General features: G+C 36.4%; 1 long non-coding RNA gene across 1 annotated transcript; it reads right to left on the bottom strand.

Annotated features, from left to right (window-relative positions):
* Nucleotides 1-14,580: 14,580 nt before the first annotated feature.
* Nucleotides 14,581-15,537, bottom strand: LOC140811672 (uncharacterized). Its single transcript, XR_012113505.1, has 3 exons — nt 15,297-15,537; nt 15,079-15,213; nt 14,581-14,709 (listed from the first exon to the last, which is right to left on the bottom strand). It is a non-coding gene; the product is annotated as an uncharacterized lncRNA (long non-coding RNA).
* Nucleotides 15,538-23,934: the final 8,397 nt, after the last annotated feature.

Here is a 23,934-nt window from a genome sequence, read left to right as displayed (position 1 = left end):
GCAACTGAGAAATAGCCCTCAAAGTGATGAGAGCCTTACCCAGAGAATGTGATGTTAAAACAATGGCTATGAGAGTGTCCAAAGATTTGAAAAAATTGGAACTGCACGACTTATTTGCAGATCTGAAAGCTTACGAGTTCGAATTGGAAGTAAGAAGTGGAGAAGAGCCTTCAAGCCTACCTACCAAGGCTCTTGCTGCTACTGCTACTGCTTTCACTGCTACTGCCACTACCTCATCTACTGCTGCTGCAGTTGCACCTCAGGCATTACCTACTGTGATCATTGACAATACATTGGAGAAGACTGCTGAACAAATCAGTAGTGATGCTATGTCCTTATTTGTAAAGAAATTCTCCAGGTTCATGAAGAAGAACCATCGAACTTATCAGGGTCCCAATCGCAACTTCAAGAAAGATTCACCATCTGGTGATATGTGATGCTTTAACTGTGGAAAGATAGGTCACTTCATTGCTGATTGTCCTAAACCAAAGAAGGATGACCAAAAGAGAAAGGATCACAAGAGAAATGACAAAAAGACCAGAAGAGATCGAAAAGCAATGATTGCCGAAGAAAGCAAATCCAAATGGGTGGACTCTAGTTCTGAGTCATCTGACTCAGAAAGTCATTCCAGTGATAGTGATGCAGAAGAAGTCAAATGTCTCATGGCAGAAAATGACTCAACCTCGACATTTGAAGAGGTATTTGATTTTGACTCAAATGAATTTACACGAAATGATTTGATTGATGCACTACATGATATGGTAAAAGAGTATTCCAGACTTTCTCAATCATTTGAAGAAGTTAAGATCGAAAATCAAAACTTAAAGAATCAGAACAGTAAGTTAACTTGCTTGCAAGTAGACAGCTGTAATGATTTACAAGTTAAGATAAGTAAATTAATAACTGAGAATGAAAGAGCCAAAGCAAATTACCAGAAGGTGCTTTCTGAAAACCAGAAGTTGTCGCTACTGGTAAATGCTTGGAACAAGTATTCTGTTTCATTGGAAAAGATGCAAGAATTACAAAAACAGTCAGGAGATAGAAGTGGTCTCGGTTTTTGTAATAATGAAGGCACTTCTGAAACTAATACTAAGCCAACACTGGATATGTGCAAAGGGAAATACATTCACTTTGTGAAATCCAGTGTGGTACAGGAACCAGAGGTACCTACTGTTTCAGTTGAAAGGAATGTAAATCAGATGAACAGAAGAATGCACTATGGTCTGGGTTACGTTAAACCTAAGGAAAAAGTTGACCAGAGTTCAAGATTCAGAAAAGAATTCAACTCTGGAAGACAACATCCTATGAAGGTTAAAAACCACCAATACTACAACTCTAAACCTGTTCAGAAGAGATACAGAATGGAAAACAGAAACAAAAGGGAGGAACAACATTTTAATATGCATACTGTTAGAAATAACAGACCCTCTATTGCACACACATCTTTGGATACCCGAAGTACAAGGTCACCAAGAATTGTACAAATGTGGGTCCCCAAAGGACTGATAAGGCTTGGACCCAAATAGATTTGGGTACCAGATACTAAAATTTGTGTATGTAGGAACAGCAGAAGAAAGCAGAAGTCAGTAACTCTACATGGTATCTGGATAGTGGATGCTCCAGACACATGACTGGACAGAAAAACCTACTTTCCAATATAGTGAGTTGTACTGGACCAAAGATAACTTTTGGAGACAACTCAAAAGGTAAAACCATGGGTAAGGGTAAGATTATCCATGGTAACATAACTATCAATGATGTGTTATTACTTGACAATCTTTGTTACAATCTAATCAGCATTAGTCAACTATGTGATAATGGTTATTCTGTAGCTTTTCAGAAGCATTCATGTATAGTTAGAGATTCTGCTGAAACTACTGTGTTAACCGGAAAAAGAGAAGGCAATACTTACAGAGTCTCTTGGAACTCCAATCATGTCAATACTCCTATATGCTTAGTTGCTTCTCTTAGCAATAAACACTGGCTATGGCACAAGAATTGAATCATCTGAATTTCAAGTCAATCAATTATCTCAAGAAGCAGAATATAGTTGATGGATTACCTGATATTAACTTTGTTAAAAATCATGTTTGTTCTGCTTGTCAGCTTGGGAAACAGATAAGATCCAGTTTCAAGAACAAAGATAGCAAATCAACTTCAAGATGTCTGGAACTACTGCACATGGATCTTTTTGGTCCAATCCCCATCATGAGCTTAGGGGGAATGAAATATACTCTTGTTGTTATTGATGATTTTTCTAGATTCACTTGGGTAATATTTCTCGCAGGAAAGATCAAACCAGTAGCCTTTTGATCAAGCTTCTGAAAAGAATTCAAAATGAAAAATCTACTACCATCATTAAAATCAGAAGTGATCGGGGTACTGAGTTCACTAACAAGTATCTTGAGTTATATTTGAATGAACAGGGGATTAATCATGAATATTCAGCTGCCAGAACACCTCAACAAAACGGAGTAGCTGAAAGGAGAAATAGAACTCTAAAAGAAGCTGCTAGAACAATGCTAGCAGATGCAGACATCTCTCAGCGCTTCTGGGCTGAAGCTATCAATACTGCTTGTTACACGCAAAACAGATCTATGGTCAACAAAAGGCACAATCAGACCCCTTATGAAATATGGAAAGGCAAGAAGCCTAACGTATCTTATTTTCATGTGTTTGGTTGCAAATGCTTTGTGCTAAATAATGGCAAAAATCATTTAACTGCATTTGACTCAAAATCAAATGCTAGGACTATTTCTTGGTTACTCTGCTGTAAGCAAAGCTTTTAGAATCTTCAACAATAGAACTCTTAATGTTGAAGAATCGATTCATGTTGTCTTCGATGAAGACAGCAGTGCTCCTGAAATATCTAACATATCTGATTTAAGTAACAGGCTAGACAGGATTCACTTGGAAATTGACAGTGAAGATGATGTAGAAGCAAACATCAAGGATCTTCAAAATCCAGAACCAGATATACCATTAGTGGAACCAGAAGTACAGACTCTGGATCTACCAATACCAGCAGAAGACACTCAGGAACCCACTACTGGTTCCATCGAGAACAATCTCAACATATCAAATCAGGAAGATATCCTTTTAAATCCTTTTATCTGGAGAAAATCTCATCCTCCATCATTAGTTATTGGTAATCCAGCAGAGCCTTTGAGAACCAGAAGGACAAATGCTTAATGAATACATGCATGCTGCTTTTATATCTCAGGACGAACCAAAGAAAATTGAAAAAGCTCTTCTGGATCCTAGTTGGATTGAAGCCATGCAAGAAGAGCTGAATCAATTCAAACGAAATGAAGTTTGGTTTCTAGTACCTAGACCATCTCACCAAGCTGTCATTGGAACTCGGTGGGTATTTAGAAACAAACTCAATGAAGAAGGCACAGTGGTGAGAAATAAAGCAAGATTGGTTGCTCAAGGTTTCAGACAAGAAGAAGGAATAGACTTTGATGAGACCTACGCACCAGTAGCAAGGCTCGAAGCAATCAGAATATTCTTAGCCTTTGCTGCTTTCAAGAATTTCAAAGTATATCAAATGGATGTGAAAAGTGCTTTTCTGAATGGTCTCTTACAAGAAGAAGTCTACGTCGAACAACCTCTAGGTTTTATCGATCATTTCTCACCTCATCATGTATTTAAATTACACAAAGCATTATATGGTCTAAATAAGGCACCTAGAGCATGGTATGACACTCTATCACAGTTTCTTATTGATCATGATTTTACTATTGGAGCAGTAGATAAAACTCTGTTTACTTTAGTCAAGAATAAGCATATTCTTTTAGTACAGATTTATGTTGATGATATCATTTTTGGGTCAACTAACCCCAAATTATGTGCAAAGTTTGGAAAATTAATGCAGGATAAATTCGAAATGAGTATGATGGGAGAATTAACATTCTTCCTAGGATTACAGATTAAGCAATCAGAGACTGGAATCTTTATAAATCAAGCCAAGTACACCAAGGAGCTTCTGAAAAAGTTCAGAATGGAAGCATGCTCTGCTGCTTCTACTCCAATGAGCTCATCTATTAAACTTGATAAAGATGAAAGTGGTATTCCAGTAGAGGTAACTCAGTATCGCGGTCTTATTGGTTCATTATTATATCTAACTGCCAGTAGACCAGATATCATGTTTGCTATTTGTATTTGTGCTAGATTTCAATCTAACCCCAAACAATCTCATTATATTGCTGCTAAACGTATTTTGAAGTACTTGAAAGGAACTCAAAATGTCGGCTTATGGTATCCCAATGATTCATCGCTCAATCTTATTGGATATTCAGATGCTGATTATGCAGGTTGCAAACTAGACCGAAAAAGCACGAGTGGTTTTTGTCAATTTCTTGGTGATAGGCTGATATACTGGTTTAGCAAGAAGCAGACTTCCATAGCCACATCTACTGCAGAAGCAGAATATCTGGCTGCTGGAAGCTGCTGCTCTCAGATATTGTGGATTCAGCAACAATTAAGAGACTATGGGATTCAAGCCTCCGAATCACCTATATTCTGTGATAATACCAGTGCAATTGCAATCACACAAAATCCAGTACTTCATTCCAGAACGAAGCACATTGACATCAGACATCACTTTATTAGAGATCATGTGCAGAAGAAGAACATTCGTCTAGAATACGTTTCTACTGATCAACAAACTGCAGATATCTTCACAAAACCCTTACCAAAAAATTAGTTTTCTTACTTTCGTAATTCTCTTGGTTTGATAGATTTAACTTGATTATTTTCTGTTATCTTGGTTAGATTTTATTTTTACTCGTTTATTTATCGTATTGAACTTACAGTAAGTTATTTGCAGAAAAACAGAAGGAAAAGTCAGATACGTAAACTGGAACTTTATTAGAAACCATTTCAGTACATTACACGATGCAAAAGTAAAAAACAGTAGATCTACAAATGCTATTTAACCAGTAGCGTTACATTTAGCTTCTGTCTTCAGTAATAGGAGCTCTCTGCAATTTGCTTGCAAAGTACTTCAACAGGAACAAGAGACTCCAGCAAGCTCAAGGCCTAGAAAGAATCTAGCAAGCTTGGGTCTTGTCAGCACTAATGTATTTTTAGATGTCCTTACAGGGCATCATAGATGATTTCAGCATCATCAATCCACCAGTCACTCTCTTATTGCATTAGCATGCTTCTAGAAGGAATCGATGCTACATTTCAAACTCAATCGAAGCAACAGATTTGCTTGACTGTGGAAACTACATCTCCAGGAGTGTGTTTCAAGGATCATTACGTAAATAATGATATCCTCAAACTTCTCTCTGAACATTTTTGCTTCGACTCCTGAATCCAACTCTGACTTACTTTTATCTTGAGTTTTCATTTTAGATTGTGTGTGTTTTATCTCGTTCCAGTTGTGCAGGTATTTATAGAAGAAACAAAGACCCTTGCGACTGTTCATTTCGACGGTTCAGATTGAAAGATGGCCAAGAGTCACTTGTCGCAATTATGACCACTTATTAGTTGCATTTACCGAGGGGGAACAGTATTTTAGTCAGACTAAGAGTTTGACACCTTTTCAGAAAACAGATAGAATGTTTGTCTTTTCGATAAAACTACAAGTCTGCTGGTTTTTGTCAAAGTGCTCAAATATTTCAGCACCATGAAACTTCCAGCAGACTGTTATCATAAAACGACAAATCCTCTTCTGATTTCTTTAGTAACCGTCTGGACAGCCCGCCTTTTTCAAATTTTCAAAATCATTCGTATATCTGACAGTTTCTGCAAAACTTTTCAAACACTCAACCAAAAACATACTGACACGTGTCTTTATGTTTATTTGACGGCTGTATATTTTTCTCAACTTCACCTTTTCACCTTTACTGTTTCATAACTATCGATTATTCAGCTACTGATTTCTCTCTATCATCACTAACTACTGCAACTTATATCTGCTTCTATCCTTATACAGAAATGGCTGAAGCATACACTCTTAACGCTTATCAAGTCAACTTTGCCTCTGTTCTCAACATCAGGGATGAGAATCTCGTTAAAATGTTTCAAGACATTGAGAAATCGGGACTCAGAAAATTCCTGGAAGCACCCGCCGTAATTTACAGAAATGCTCTCCTGGATTTTTACGCTAAAGCGTCAGTACATGAAGGAAAGATTGTTCACTCTCAAGGAGATGCATCTATCTCTATTGATGCCGCACTTCTAGGAGCGACCTTCCTTCTTCCACTCTCAGGTATTTCTGAACTATCTGATATTTCCAAAAGAGATATGTCTGTTGCGCTTAGCTCGTTCTCAGCCTCTGGAGAAGAAGTGTCTCCCTCTTGTCACAAGAAATTACTCAAAATGGAATATCAAATTCTGGTCGATATTGTGGAAAAAGCTATTTTGATCAAAGCTGTCACCTTCGACAAGTTGACGAAGGAGAAGGTTCAAGTGATGATTGCCATCACTAAGGGAACCAAAGTGGACTGGAGTCATTTTCTCTTTAGAATTATGAAGGATATGGTTGTCAGGAAAAGTTCTGGATTCGCTGTTCAAATCAGCGCAATGCTCAAGGATGCTGGTTTCGCCTCAACCAGTGATCAGGATGCTGTTTCAGTAACCATGATTGATGCTGCGAACGTACTTGCTTTAAGGCCTAAGCCAACCGTGGCGGAGTTTGTTGCCTTGAAAAAGGAAATTGGAGAAACTGCTTCTGAGGTTCCAAAGCCTCAAAAGACAATTAAGAGGAAAAGAGTGATCATTTCGACTGACTCGGACAAAACAGCATCAGAAGAGTCTGCTGCTGCTGTTCAACCACCAGTGCCAACCCCAGCCAAGAAGAAACCTCGCACCATTCTTAAAATCAAGAAGACAACAACACTGTCTGAGATTGAGAAAATACCTATCAGACAGGTATTTCCAGAAGTGGTTCCTTCTGTTCGACCCATTACTTCTGCGACTGCACAAGCTACTGCATCTATTCCAGCACCGTCTACTGCTTCTGTTTTCAAGCCATCATCTGGAATAGTGATTCGAGAATCAACTAGTGGGTCCTCTGCTTTCCGACCTATCATGCCTATTTCTTCATCTGATAAAGGCAAAGGGAAAATGGTCTAAGAACCACCAATTTTTGGACACAAAACAACTGTAACCACCGGCGTTGATCTTCATCTAGCAGAAATTGAAACCTCTGCAAATGATGATATGAATTTTTTTGATGAGTGGCACTCAGTTCGTCTTTTCCATTCTTTTGCTTACTTTAATACTAAAGGGTACTATGCCAAAATGATGAGTGCAGAGAAGAAAATTTTTCAGCTTGCAAAAATGGAAAATGTTATCGAGGCCTTGCGCAGAAGGAGTTTCATCCTCGAGCAGCTGAAATGTCAGAAGCTAGAATCAGTTCTGAAAGTTCTTGAATCGAATTTTGATCCTAGTGTTCCTACTGCTGTTCAGGATCAAAATGTTATTGTGATTCTATCTGACAAGTTCAAACAGATGCGTGAGAAACTTCTTGCTCAACAACAAGGCTTTGGCGAGTCTACTGTTTATCACAATGGCCTTGTTCCAGACTTTCATCAGAATCAGACAGTTGAGGAAAGGACCACAGCCTCCCCAAAGGCTTCTGCTCTCAGTACTCCTGCATCTCTGACAAGGCCCATTCAGTCCTCATCACTACTATCTGTACATGAACTGGCTTCGGTTGAAGAAGTCATTGAGTCGATTGTTCCTACAGTCTCTACTCTTCTGGAAGTCACACCGGCTACTTCATTGTCACCTTCTGCTTCTCCGACCCCAGTTCAACACATAGCAGAACCAGATGTCTCTTCTTTATTGCCAAATTTAGAAATTTTTTCTGCTGCTCATCAAGCAGAGATGCACATTCTTCTGGATCAGCATTCTGCACCTTCTACTGAAGAACCATCAGTCTCACATGATGTTATTGCACCAACGGAAGATATTTTGTCCTCTGACTTGGCCGTTCCCGCTGAAGAAATTGTTCTTTCCCTGGTTGCTGCTGAACCTACTGTTTCTACACTTCCAGAAGAACGCACAGCAGACCCTGGTCCTTCTACTGCCTTGATGGATGCTAGTCTTGTTTACTACGTTGACTATCTCTCATCCTGTTCTGACTGAGACGAACTCTCGTCTTTCTGAGATTAAGCAACGCATGCTTGCGCGAACTCCCTCCCCGGAATCAGATGCATTTAACCTGGAATTTCAGATTGAGTCTCTACAACGGGAACTCAACAACATATCTGATTTAGTGAAACGAATGTCCTGCGAAAACATTTCGGAATTCAGTGGTGCTCAATCTTTCAGAGAACGAATGGGCAAACACATCTTTAACACGGCGGAAACCACGGACAAGATGTATGCTGAAACCGTCGTTTTCAGACAGGCTATATCAAGAACTCACGGTACCATCATGCTCACTCAAACTGATATACTTAACCGAATCACTGAGCATGATGATCTCTTCCGATCACTTTCTACTTCCGTGGAACTTTTGGATGCCAAGATTGACTCTCAAAATCAATCTCTCACTTCACTGGATAATCGCATCTCTTCTCAAACTCCGTACCTGGAGATGCTAACCGATGGCATTCAAAACATATCCGGAAGACTGAATGACCTCTTCGCCCATGTAGTTGCGGCTGATGCCAAAAAGGGGAAGATAGAGAAGATCCAGCAGGAGCCAGACAACCTGAAGATGAAGCTGAACCATCAAACAGAAGACTTCAAGAACCTCAGAATGAAGAAGTCATCTTCAGGGATATTGAAACTGATTGATCATTTTCTTTGATACTTTATTGACATTACTCTTTTTGTTTAAATGATTATCTGCTTTATTTATCAACTTTCTACTGTTTAGGTTTTGGCATCACCACAAAGGGGGAAATTGTTAGACATGAATTTTATTGTGGCGATGATTAACTAAAACCAGCAGACCAGAACAGTAGACTAACTTATCAGAAGCTACTGGTCTCATAAAACTAAACCAGTAGAAAGGATAGTAATACAAAATCAGTAGAGGATACAAAATCAGTAGAGGACGTTTCCTAACGTTGCTACCTTTATTGTTACCGTTAAAGAGTTCCTAGTACTAGTATTAATTGCAGCATTAAATACTATACGGAGTCATTTAATGCATTTTACCCAATTAAGTATGAAACAAGACTGATTGTTTTATAGCTTTTCTGCAGGAACTTCTTTTGGTAATAAAGCTGATTGTATCAATTATCTGGAGACATACTCTGATTGTGAACGTTGAACTCAGTCGTTTATATATACATGGATCAAATCCTTATACGACACGACACTTCGCATAATATCATCTTTCAAGGAACAAAAGCTATTATCTCTCATCAGACAAATCTCGAAATTCCTTGAGTACAAAAAGTTCAACACAAAGAAAAGTAGCACACGCTTCATAGCTAATATCTGATCTTTTGAAGATCATCTTGTGCTACTGATTCTTACACTCTTCACAATCTTTACATCACTTACACTTTATCTAGATGAGTTTGTAATCTGAAAAGAGTCTTTTCAGAACTTTGTGTTTAGCATTTCTGTGAGTTGAGAAACTAAGAGTTTCAGTAGGCCGAGGTATAAGTCCTTCTGAAGTGGGTGTGTACAAGAGTTGTACTGTAATATCCAAAGTCTTTTAGTTATACCTTCTGGAAACAGGAGAAGGGGAGACGTAGAAGAGTTTATCTTCGAACTTCCATAAACAACTGCTGCCTACTAGTTTTATTGTCTTTCAACTACTTCATCAGATTGTTTCCGCACGTTTTATTGTAATCAGGTGAAAGTATTCGCACAAGATAAACTACTATCCCTAACAGGATTTTAGTACCTCATCAGAAAAGAAAGAAAAACGAGTAGAGTTTATTCACACCCCCTCTAAACTCAACTTCGATTCTCAACAAAATGAGAACTTCCCCTTTGCAAAAGAAAGGTTTGGCCTAATTATAGGCTTATGTTGGGCTTCGCTGTCCTAGGCTCTTGCATAGGCTCCAGAAATTTAGTTATTCCTAAGAGTTTATGAGTCTTTTATTAGGCTAATCTTAATTGTGAGTTATAAACCATCATTTTTAATAATTAATTAGATTAATTATGATATACATAGGGACCAAAAAAGTGTCCTAAAGATTAAAAAGAATGGATTAAATTAGCACTAACCACCACTATTTATTTCCAAGAAAGTTAATTAAATTCCATCTGTTATTTATAAAAATATTGCAAAATTTATCCTTTATAATCTAAAATTTCTTGAAGTACTATACACTTTAAATCACTCTTGGTCAAGTAAATTCACAATGTCTATATAACATGTAGCAGTGAACAAATACGAATTGGTTCTATTTTTAGAAGAGAAAAACAACTCGAACCAAAAGAAATATTTGGAGTATTAAATCAAGATATTCCAAATTAGTATTATAAATTAACAAATATTAATTCACAAACTGTGAGATCTATTTACTCTAATGACAATTTATTATCAAACAATAATTATTTAATTTAAATCTGTAGCGAAAAAAGTTTAGAATATTTTGAAACGGACCTCAGGACCTAGAAAAATTTCTGCATGACCTCCCCGTAAGTAGGACATCTCGAAAAACTCAAGCAGCAGCTTATATCAAAATATACTCCAACTAGAGTCATTCAAACAAAACCGAAGTTAAACATCCAATAGCCACACTGGCCAGGACTAAACAGAAATTAAAACTTACCAAATACTCACCAGATCATAAAAATCATAGAGACGACTCATAACATAACAAGAACAACCAAATATCACTACAGATACACGAGGCATCTCCTCGGCAAATAAACTACAACACAAGGCTAAAACAAACTTAAGACATACATATAGACTAACTGGGAGACTCTACTGTACAGAACCAAGCAATCCAACCTCAATCCCGAGCTCCACTGGCGGAACCTCGGCCTGATGCTGCAAAATGACTCGGGATATCTACCATGGTACCCAATAGCAGCCACATCAGGCCCCCCAGATGGAATTTAATTAACTTTCTTAGAAATAAATAGTGGTGGTTAGTGCTAATTTAATCCAATCTTTTTCATCTTGAGGACTCTTTTTGGTCCCTACGTATATCATAATTAATCTAATTAATTATTAAAAATGATGATTTATAACTCATAATTAAGATTAGCCTAACAAAAGACTCATAAACTCTTAGGGCTAACTAAATTCTGGAGCATGTACAAGAGTATGGGACAGCGAAGCCCAACAAAAGCCTATAATTAGGCCAAACCTCTCTTTTACAAAGGGAAAGTTCTCATTTGCTCTCAAGTTCCCTTATTTTTCTCTTGGTTTTAGGTAGCATTGATTTAAGCTTCGGAAAGTTTTTTATTGTTTAAAGAATTACTTTATAATATTGTAAAATTGAAAGGAAAAGCAAAAGATATGATTTGAAAATTAATTTGAATGTGAACCACGACACAATATTTGATGTATTTTAGGTTGTGCTTTTGTTAATGAGATTTCAAATTCATTTTTATTTTTAAAGAATTAAGAATATAATATTCAAATCCATCCCTTACAAATATTATGTATTATTTCATTTTAATTAAGATAAATTTCAAGTTCACAATGTTATTTTTAATTCATTCTATTTTGTACTAATAATGTATAAACAAGTATAATATACATTTAAGATTTTGTTTATTGTTTCATTGCAAACAATAAAATTATAATCGAAATCAATTGATTTCAAATTCATTCCCAAAGATTTTTTTTATTATTTATTTTGATAATTATTCATATTAAAAATTTATTATAAGTTTATATAAATAGATACATTTATCTATTTAATGCATTCCTCTTATTACGACCAAAAAGGAAACCAGGAGCAATTATAAATAGGACTCTTGTATTTGTTGTTCATATGAACAAATTATTAAGCATAATTTCTACGTAATTATCTTCAATTCCACATGTTGTTCTTTTACATGACATCTCTATTTGTCTTACTGTTTTTCATTGTTCCACACGTGTTCGATTCTAAATGGTGTATCTTACGTCCTGGCGTATTCAGCGTAGACACACTGAATATAATCAACCAAATTTACCATAATGGTATTAAACCCTCTATGCAGAGACATCGAAGAGGGGGGACGATGCTTTTTCCCCGAAAATGACTACATTCAGATATCATATCTGCTGAACAAAATTTATCAGATGGATACCTCTAAGAACCACAAAGCTTACAAAAATACTATTGTGGTAGACGCAGATCCAAGTAAGTCAAAATTTATTGTTTTAAATAAGATCCAAGTAAGTTTTGGATTGCAGGTACATTGTTAACTTGACTCAAATTATTTTTTTATTTATAAAAATAAAAAATAGTGTTATTTATTTAAAATATATGTATAATAATTTAGTTTAAACTATAGGTGTTGAAAGCTGCAATTTTGAGAACTCACCCCCTGCCATTACTGAATTTCTTATGATGCCGCTGCGGCCCTCCAGCACTGCCCATGCCTATCAAGATGTGGGGCATTTTACTTGCTGCAGTTGCAAGCAACATTATCTTTAGGAGTATGTTTTAAGATATGGAAAATATACCAAGTCTATATCACAAATAATGTAAATGTTAATATCCAAGTAACATGTTCTCACGATTGAGACGTATTTTAACTAATGTTTTTTTATTATTTAAGGTACAAATAAATAAAATACGACAACGAAAAAATATCATGAAATTAGAGTTGGACAATGTTACGAATTATTATTATCATTACTATATATTTAAGCAATTTCACGAAAATGTTGAATACATAACTTCGAATGTTTTAAAGTTAATATTATTTATGTTAATATATATTTTAGATTAAACATTAATATTCACTTTTTCCGAATGCCTTAACTATTTTAGTAATATCAAGCGGAAAAACATTATGAATTTATACCTTTACGATCATAATTTCGTTCGCACACACACACACACACACAAACTAGGCTAGGATGGATCATATTTTTTGAAAATACACTGTATTTTAGGTTAAATAAATTAATGTCAGTTATTCAATCCAATTTTCTGTTATAACTTGAAAAAAATATCTTTTTAATTATCATAATATCTTCTAAACATTGCTAAAAATGTTTAGTTTTAAAATAAAAAATTATTAATCAAAGTTAGAATTAATATATTTGTGTATTAACATTTTTCAAAATAAAAAACAAAACAAACGTAAATCAATATTTAATGTTTATCTACATAACGTTAGAGTACTTCAAATAATATCTTTATATTATAATTATTTTGTTGTTAATCACTGGATGACATATTACAAAATAAAAAAATATTAAAAAATATGTAAATAATAGTAGAATTTTCTTCATTTACTTAAAATATTAACAACAGTAAGATAAAATAATTATCAAAGTAGAGACGAATGAAGTAAAAAGATATTTTTTACTTAGCATTGAAACCGAAGTTGTATCCGGATAAAAAATGCGAAGTCTTTGTTCGGTCTAAGGGTGATCACGGTGCAGTTTCACTGTTTTTTTAAAATTCAAACTGAATTGCTATATGCGGTCGTTTAATATTTAAAAAATAATAATCGTGGTTTTACATGTATAATTAGTTTTATGATTTTGAGCGGTTGATGTTGGTTTGCAGTTTTTTAATGAAAAATATTAGAACATATATTTAAACTGATTCTAAAACAATAACAATATATTTTCTTTTAAAAATAAAATATAACTCAAATTATACAAAATAAAGATTAATCTAGATAAAACAATAATCAAAATTCAAAACTATGTTAATAATTAAGCAACAAAACACACTAAAAAAAAGACATTTTCACTATTTTGTAATTTTTTTCTTTCAAACTTCAAAATAAATATTTGTAGTAAAAGAAATAAATACTATAATAAAAGCTAATATGAAGAATAATTAAGAAAAATGTGGGTTTTCTTTGTATGAGTAATAATTTTGAAAATATTTGAGATTTAATGAATGAACACTTCTTTATTTGAATATGTTATAATTATTATAATCTTATGAAAAATATTATGGAAAGTGGTTTAGGCGGACGGTTTGATGTGGTTCTTGAGAAAAAAATAACCGAATAACGTATGCGGTGTGATTTCTGATTACTATTTTTAATCAGGATTTTTAAAAAATATTAGAAAAAAATGGTGCGATGCTATTGGTTCGGGCGGTTAATAAAGTTTTTGATCACGCTTAGTCCGATCCAAGGAGCCAGAATCAATTTGAAATTAGACCGATGTCGAAGTAAAAAACGTATTTTACTTCACTTGTTTGTAAAATAAGGAAGTAATTGATCGCTATGACTTCACACGTTACAAGATTACTGAAGTAATACAGATATACGACTTCCCAATTTTTGAATCATGGTGAAGTAAAATGTGTCTTTTTACTTCCGAAATATGATGAATATCGAAGTAATTTATCATATATGACTGTAGCGAATTTGTCAAATTATTTTTCCCTATATCTGTAGTTTAGAATAATATAATATTTTACTGCAACATAATTTTAATTTAAAATGCATTAGATTCATAAAATCATATGGTCTACAAGTCAAAAATTTGATCCAAAACTTGGTCTATAACTTCTAAACATGAAATTACACATAGGAAACATTTGAGCACAACAATTAGTATTCTGCTCAATTGGTTGACCCTTTATCTGAACTTTGCTTGTTGATTTCTTGTCTGCAGTTGGCTGATTCCCCGTTCTGCATAAATTCAACAGTATAAATAAGTTACATCTTATATTAGAGGAAGGGAGCGAAAAGAACATCACAGGGATTCAGAAGTAAAATTGCAAAAATCGAGTCCAAGAACATATCATCATCAAATAAGCTTTAGGTTGAAACTAGTTAGATTTAAAGTAGGAACATTGTGAAAGATCGATATATTAAACATCATTTGAAAGAAATTAAATTGGCAACTTCAAGTATAGATAAAGGAAAAGTGAAACAAAAAGAAAAGAAAGATAGGCAAGTCAATTTCAAAGATTTTGAGAGCATACAAATCAAACAGAGTTATTACACAATACAAATTAAAACAAGATATAAATTAAGCCATATCGAAGTTTCGAGTACATTTCAAGTGTGATCATTCCTACTCGATGTGATGGTTATCTCATTTGAACTCTCTACTGGACTCGGAACAGTATTCCCTTGGTCAAACTCGTCGGGAAATCTAGCCGGAAAGCTCTAAATCAGAGCTGAAACGAACTAGACAAAGCTGGGCTTGGTCATAAACTAAACTACGCTCAAATACAGCTGTAAATACTGTCTAAAAACAAAAGAGAACTCACCCAAAACTTGTTGGAATCGTGAGCAAGAAAGCACCAAAATCGCGCAGAAACATGGCTCGAGTTTATGGGTTCGGTTGTCATGATTGCGAGCTCTGAAAATCGCGCTTCAAGTCTTGAATCGAAGCTCAAGATCAAATCTTCGAAACCCTTTAAGAAATTTGAAATTCCGGCATCAGACAAAGAAGTTATAGTCGTTTTACGATGGGGGCAGGTTGGCTTAAAAAACAAAATACCCCAGTTTCTCCACCCCTGAAAAACAAATTTTGAAGCATCACCTACCTCGTACTTCAAATAAATAATAATAGAATTTTTTTTTCAATATCTTCAGTAAAGACTGAACCATATCAAAACATAAATCTATATTTAAAAAAAAATCATAATTTGCGATAAAAATCCATAAATCGTCAATCATAAAAGCATACGTTAATCATATAAAATCCAGCGTCTAAACTTTGGAAAACAAACATAAATCTCTCTTTAAAAAAATCCTCAAATTCTTAATCAAAACTTTGATTATCATAAAATTGCGAAAACGTAAGGTCTTCGAGAGTATACTGCCATGCCCGATCCACTCAAGCGTTCGAGCCTCTCTCAACATCATCCTCACCAGCGACCATTCAAAGTCTAATGACCTTGCACGTCCAAACCATACGTAACGAGTAATACATATTAAGGCACATGCTTCCTTAGAAGAATACTTTTAATAAAGTAAGCTGACACAAAAATTCGTAAACATATAAATATTTTCGTAAATCATTTAAGCACATAATATCATAAAGCATTTCCTTGTCATAAATAATTTTAGTTAAATTTGATCCTTGAAAGTGACTATCATTTATACCTTTATCATTTATCATCTGTTCGATTGATCAATCTATAAACCAAGTACCTGGGTGCGGGGCGTCAGCAACTTTCGTCACCGGGCCCTGGCCAAAAAAGTAAGTTCACCGCCCCTTCTTAAGACGGATCCCCCACAAATATTTTGTGTCACAGTCAATTCACATCCTTCAAAATATTTTTCATTTTCTTTTATTTATAAAATATCATATCCTCCAAAAATCGTAAAATAAGCATTTTCGGGAAAATCGTTCAACTGTAGCATTTATCGCTAAAATATCATAATTCACCATAATCGTTTTAAAAATCATTTAACATGTATTATGACCCCTTGGGATACTGCCGGACAATCGAATTACCTGGGATGTAAAATTACCATTTTACCCTTGGGCCCCAAACTTCCCGTTTTTGACTTTTTCCTACGTTTATTGACTCGAGCCTATCTTTAACCATCATATAACCCTATTTTTTTACTTATAATAATTTTTTTAAACGTAAACTCGCAGTCCTTCGATCTATTCAACTTAATCGCTAAACCGTAATTCCGTTTTGTAATCCGATTTAACTCAAAACTTAATAACTTTTTCCAAAAATTTGAGACATGACTTTCTCGACCCTCGGCGACCCCCGTGAGCCATGTTCCAGCCCCCATGAACCCACGACCAGCCCCTGCTATTGCCATAGCCATCGCCAAGCACCTCTTTCCCAAAAATAACCATCGAGCCACCCACGACCGACCCCTCCAGCCAAGCCAAGCCCAGACCTCTAGTCACCTTCTCAGGACCTTACTGGACCGACCACCTTGACATGTCTGAACCCTCCTGCATCAGCCCTATACTGCGTCCTTACAAAACCTGGTCCTAACTTCGTTCCTAGGGGTTGCGATTACATCCTACCCTTCGAGCCACCTTGCAGCCACCTCCTTGCTTCTGGACACAGCCATGACAGGGCCAGGACTATGCCTGGTCAAGCCTTGGTGTGGCTGTGTTCCCGCCGTCCCATGATCCCACACGAAACCATCAAAAACCCTAGTTGCGAACCCTTTCCATGCTCGGCTCCTCTAGCTTCTATCCAGCCATCAGTCTCCAGCCCATTTGTGTATTTGGTTACTAAAATAGTAACCCAAGCCTATTTATCCCGGTTTGTATTTTTTTTGCTCTTGTGTGTTATTTAAACTCTACATGTATTTTATATCGTTAAATTCTCCGATATTCTAAAATACATATTTTTAACACATTTCTTGAATTTATTTGGCATAAATAATTATTTTAATTTACAACTCAATAATTATTCTAATGATGCCAAATTACCGGATAATTAATTACAAGGCCTTACACTTCTTCACCCCTTAAAACAAATTTCGTTCTCGAAATTTCTGTTTATACACATACATCTTACAAACGATACGAAACCCACAATACATTACTAAGAATCAAACAGATATGGATAAGATGCTCTCATCTTCTCTTCTGTTTTCCACGTTGATTCTTCTACACCATGCCTCGACCACTGAACACGTACAAGTGGTATAACTTTATTGTGTAAAACTTTATCATTATGATCCAAGATACAAAGAGGATACTCAGTATACGATAGAGAAGGGTCAAATTCAACCTCATAAGACTGAAACACATGAGATGGATTGGGCTCATACTTATGCAACATAGAAACATGAAAAACATCGGGGATGTCAGACAAAGACTGGGGCAAATCCAAACAATATGCGCAAGTTCCAATGCGCTCAACAATCTCGTAGGGGCCAACAAAACGAGGTTACAACTTACCTCTCATATCAAAACGAACAAAACCTCTAAACGAAAAGAACCTCGGAAACACGAAATCTCCAATTTGAAATTCTAGAGGTCGACGACGTTTGTTAGCATAACTAGCATGCCGATCTTGGGCAGCTTTCATTCTCTGACGAATCAACTGGACTTTATCATGCATGTCCTGAACAATGTCATGTCCAGTCCACTGCTTCTCACCAAATTCATCCCAACAAAGAGGTGATCAACATCGTCTGCCGTACAAAGCTTCAAAAGGATCCATACCAGTAGTCACCTGGAAACTGTTGTTATATGAAAATTCTACTAGTGGTAAAGCTTCTTGCCAACTATCTTTAAAAGCCATGACTACAGCTCAAAGCATATCCTCGAGCGTTTGAATCGTACGCTCTGTCTGAGGATGGTACGCACTACTCATCGCAAGTTTTGTACCTATTTCTTTTTGAAAACTAGTCCAAAATTTTGATGTGAAACGAGGGTCACGATCTGAGACTATTGCAACTGGAACTCCATCCAGTCTCACAACATTTTCAATATACTGACGAGCCATCATCTTGTACGGATACGTCCTCTCATACGGAATAAAGTGTGCTGATTCAGATAATTTGTCGACAATCACCCAAATGGCATCGAAATGACGAGAAATACGTGGCAAATGCGTGACAAAATCCATAGCCACGTGCTCCAAGTTCTCCTGAGGAACCTCAAGACTATGGAGTAATCCTCCAGGTCTCATTCGTTCTGCTTTGACTCGCTGACAGATCATACAACGAGACACAAAATCAGCCACATACTTTTTCATATTCTTCTACAAAAACTGAGGCCGTAGAATATGATACATTTTTCTGCCTCTTGGATGGATACTATATCGAGTACAATGAGCTTATTTAAGGATGGATGTACGCAATTCAGGAATATCTGGGACAACCAATCTACCATTCAACCGAAGAGAATCATTAAGTGAATTGAGAAATCAGATTGGTGTCCTTGAGATACTAACTCATAAGATTTCAGAACTCGATCATCAGTTTTCTGAGCTGATTTTACAATCTGAATCAATTATGGCTCAACAAAAATATGAGATACACAAACATCATTACCTTGATTTGAAAATCCAACCCAGAAGTGCAAAATGCTCTCGTAACTTATAAATACGAATCGAGGATAAATTAACATAAAAAAACTTAGGAGTCAAAGCATCGGCAATGATATTCACTTTTCCAAGATGATACTGGATCTCACAATCATGATCTTTCAAAAGATCCATCCAACGTCTCTGTCTCATAACCAGATCTTATGAGAGAACAGATACTTCAAGCTTTTGTGATCAGAATAGATTACAAATTTTTCACCAAACAAATAATGCCTCCAAATCTTGAGAGCAAAAATGATAGCAGCCAATTCCAAGTCATGAACAGGATACTTAGACTCATGCGGTTTCAACTGACGAGAATCATATGCCACAACTATGCCATGTTGCATCAGTACACAACCTAATCCTCGATTTGATACGTCGGTACAAAAAACGAATCCTCGAGAACCACTTGGGATGGTAAGAACTTGTGCAGAATTCAATCTCTTCTTCAACTCAACAAAACTTGACTCACATTCATCAGACCAAATGAATCTCTGATTTTTCTGAGTCAGTTGTGTGATAGGTCTAGCAATCTTTGAGAAATTTTCGATAAATCTCCGGTAATAACCAGCCAAACCCATGAAACTATGAATCTCTGGCACATTGGTCGGTCATGCCCAGTTCAAAATGCCTCCACTTTACTTGGATCAACAGAAATACCATGTTGAGATATGACATGGCCCAGAAACACAACTCTATCTAACCAAAACTCACACTTGGATTGCTTGGCGTACAACTGCTTCTTTTGAAGAATTCGAAGAACTATCCTCAGGTGTTTGGCATGCTCTTCTTAGGACTTGGAATAAACAAGAATATCATCGATGAATACAATAACAAAACGATCGAGATATTTACGAAATACTCGATTCATCAAGTCCATAAACAGCAGGAGCAATGGTCAAATCAAAAGGCATAACAAAAAATTCAAAGTGTCCGTATCTCATGCTAAAAGCTGTTCTCGGCACATCTTCTTATCTAACTCGCACTTGATGGTACCCAGAACGAAGATAAATCTTAGAATACACCGAAGTACCTTGCAATGGATCAAATAAGTCATCAATCCTAGGGAGTGGATATTTATTCTTGACAGTAGAATTATTCAGTTGCCGATAATCAATACACATCCGCATCGTACCATCTTTCTTCTTGAAAAATAGAATCGGTGCACCCCATGGTGAAGAACTCGGACGAATATAACCTTTACTCAACAAATCCTGTAATTGTTCTTTCAGTTCTTTTAGCTCAATAGGAGCTAAACGATATGGTGCTCGAGATATGGGTTCAGTTACTTGCATTAATTCAATACTGAACTCAACTTCTCGTTCTGGTGAAAAACCAAGAATCTCTTCAGGAAACACATCAGGAAACTCATGGACTATAGGAATATCAGAAATCCGTCGCTCATCTTGCGATAGATCAACATCGTAGACAAGAAAGCCTTTATGACCAAAAGCTAGCAATCTAGTCATCTCAATGGCAGAAACTAGAGGAATCTTGGCTTGAGAACCACTACCATAGAAATTCCATTTAGGAGCAAAGCTAGGCCTAAAACGAACTATTCCTCGATAACAATCAACAGTGCATGATTTGCAGTCAAAACATCCATACCAACGATGCAATCAAAGTCATGCATAGGTAGGACTATGGGATTCAGATACAAAACATTTTCATCATGAAACAGCACCACATTGAACACCACATGATCAATGATAATCATTTTTCTCATCGGAGTAGCAACAGATAGATTTGAATTCATACTAGTGGTGCGAAGATCATGCGAAACAACGAATGCATGAGAAACAAAGGAATGAGATGTCTAGTATCAAATAACACTTGTGATACAAAACCACATAAACTACAGTTACCGGTAATGACAGTACCTGGAGCTGCATGAGCCTCATCCTCAGTCAAGGCAAATACACGAAGAGGCGATTAATTCTGCTGACCACCTTGCCCTCTGGACTGATGTGAAGGGCGACTGGCTATTATTTTGAACTCCACTACCTGTTTGGGCTGCTTTCCCCGTCTTACTAGGTCAAACTCTAGCAAAATGACTCAGCCGACCACAATTATTACAAACCCCTTGAACTCCAACACACTGATTACTGGAAGGCTTTCCTCCACAGTGATCACAGGAAGGTACACTATAACGATATCCACCACGGTTCCCTGAACTCGAAGAACTAGAACCAGGCCTCTTAAATTGCTTTCCACGTGGACGAAGAGACGCAGAACCAGATGAACTGAATTGTTGCCTCCCCGGCTGATGATGTTGGGTAGGAACCCGATTGCCACTCCTCTTAAGACTATCTTCAGCTCTTTTTGCTATTTCCACCGCTTCAAGATACTTCAGTAGCTTACCGGTAGAAACAAAAGGGTGCAGACGATCATTCAATCCTTCAATGAAACTTTCAACAACCACTACCTGACTTGCAGCAACATGAGGAGCATATCTCAGCATAGCATAAAAAGTATTCGCATACTCCGCAACTGACATATCGCCCTGCTTCAAGTTATGAAACTCCGAAGCCTTAGAACTATAAAATAATGGAGGACAATAACTTTCCTTAAACTTCAGCATGAATATATCCCACGATGGACCAATCCTCTGAGCATCTAAGGTCATCAATGTAGTAGCCACCACATTTTGGCACGATCTTTCAACTGATGCACAACTAATCTAAATCGACGCTCTGAAGGATACTCGAACAAATCAAACAATTCATCAATATTGGAAATCCATAGTTCAACTTTCTCAGCTCCTTCAGAACCACTGAATCGAGGTGGATGCATAGAGTGGAACGAGCAACTAACTCATCCATCCTAAGCTGCTCTAGCTGATCAGCTGCTTGCTCAACAAAAGTATCATCAACAACATGAACATGAGGTCTACCACGTCCACGACCTCAACCTCGAGCTAGAGGAATCTAATCAACAAGAAATTTCTCCACCTCCCTCCATTCTATACGATAAAACACCAAATCAATTAGAATGGAAGTAAACAAATAATATAATCACATAAGCATGTAATCAAGTAGCATACACAGGCGCAACTACAAATTTTATTGCCAAGACTCAAGTTTTCTAGAATCTAGTTCGAGCGTATCCCAGTTTACGCTCTGATACCAAGATGTGAGGCCCATTTACTCTAATGACAATTTATTATCAAACAATAATTATTTGATTTAAATCTGCAGCGGAAAAAGTGTTTAAAATAATTTAAAACGGACCTCAAGGCCTAGAAAAATTTCGGCATGACCTCCCCGTAAGTAAGACATCCCAAAAAACTCAAGTAGCAGTTTATATCAAAATATACTCCAACTAGAGTCATTGAAAAAAGAACCAAAGATAAAAAACCTATAGCCGCACTGGTCAGGACTAATTAGAAATTAGAACTTACCAAATACTCACCATATCATAAAAATCACAGTCAAATCAGAACATCACAAGAACAACCAAATATCACTACAGATACACGGGGCATCTCCCCGGAAAATAAACTACAACACAAGACTAAAACAAACTCAAGACATACATATAGACTAACTGGGATACTCCACTGTACAGAACCAAGCAATCCAACTTCAATCCTGAGCTCCACTTGTAACGACCCATTATAGGCCCAGTGGACCGCCCATACGGCCCACTACCCCGATCGACCCAAGGCTATCCCGATCTTGGGCTCCCTCAAAGGGACCTTTTCCCTCACGGGCTTTCCATAGGCGTCGTACGGGTTACTCATAGGATCTACCCCTCCCTACCAAGGGGTAGCTCAATTGGTACCAGGACTCTTGATATCTATGTACTTATCCTATAGGTCATGGGATCGAGTCCTGAGGAGGCGAAAGAAACCCCTTGGTAGGGAGGGGGAGATCCTATGAGTAACCCGTACAACGCCTATGGAAAGCCCGTGAGGGAAAAGGCCCTTTTGAGGGAGCCCAAGATCGGGATAGCCTTGGGTCGATCGGGGCAGTGGGCCGTATGGGCGGTCCACTGGCCTGTAATGGGTCGTTACACTAAATGTAACGCCTCTGACCCGATTTAGTAAAATAACAGCGGAATTTAAAATTTTTCTCAAAGGAAAGAAGGATTTAAAATACATTTATATATATATAATCAAGAGTATATACATGATCAATCAAATGATACAACAAAATGAAAAATATCAATTTTATGATCATGTCCAAAATGCTAGCAAAATATCTTTCCTCCTTCCATCTTAGTATGCATATGACCCCGGCTTCAATCAACGTCCCGGCTCGCCACTCTTATCTGCATCACATGAAATAACTGAAATGAGTATAAAACTCAGCAAGTGGAACTCTTACATAGCAATGAATACGTATATCATTCTCTGTAAAACATGGCTTTGAAATCATTAAATACCATCAACTCTTAAAACATGAATAGCATAGTATAATATAACAATAAGATGGTATTTCTCTTTTCTCTGTTGGATTGATATCTATATAGTATCTCTGTCTCTGTACCTATATCCCATCGATATACATCGATAACTCTGAGGGATATAAGCCTATGGTCGTTGATCAACTAATTGCATGCAATATCTGACTATGTATCTATCAATCCAATAAATCATTTAAACTCTCTCTTTGACATTAAATCAAACACTTTGAAGACTCTTTTCTCACTACAAGAAATCTCATCAATAATGACAAAATTTTAATGAGAGTATACAAAAGTGGTGATTAAAAGGGTTATTTTTTGATGTTTTTATGAGGGTTAAAAAAATATGATTAAAAAATTGAATTATTAGTGACGAATTTTTAATTTCGTGACCATAGATAAGTATCCCGTCATTATTTGAATTAAAATTAGGAATTCCGCACAACCGTCGCTAATAGCGACGTTTAATTTAATC

This window comes from Primulina eburnea, chromosome 1 (genome assembly GCF_022965805.1).
Source record: "Primulina eburnea isolate SZY01 chromosome 1, ASM2296580v1, whole genome shotgun sequence".
NCBI lineage: Eukaryota > Viridiplantae > Streptophyta > Magnoliopsida > Lamiales > Gesneriaceae > Primulina > Primulina eburnea.
This window is presented reverse-complemented; position numbering and strand designations above follow the sequence as displayed.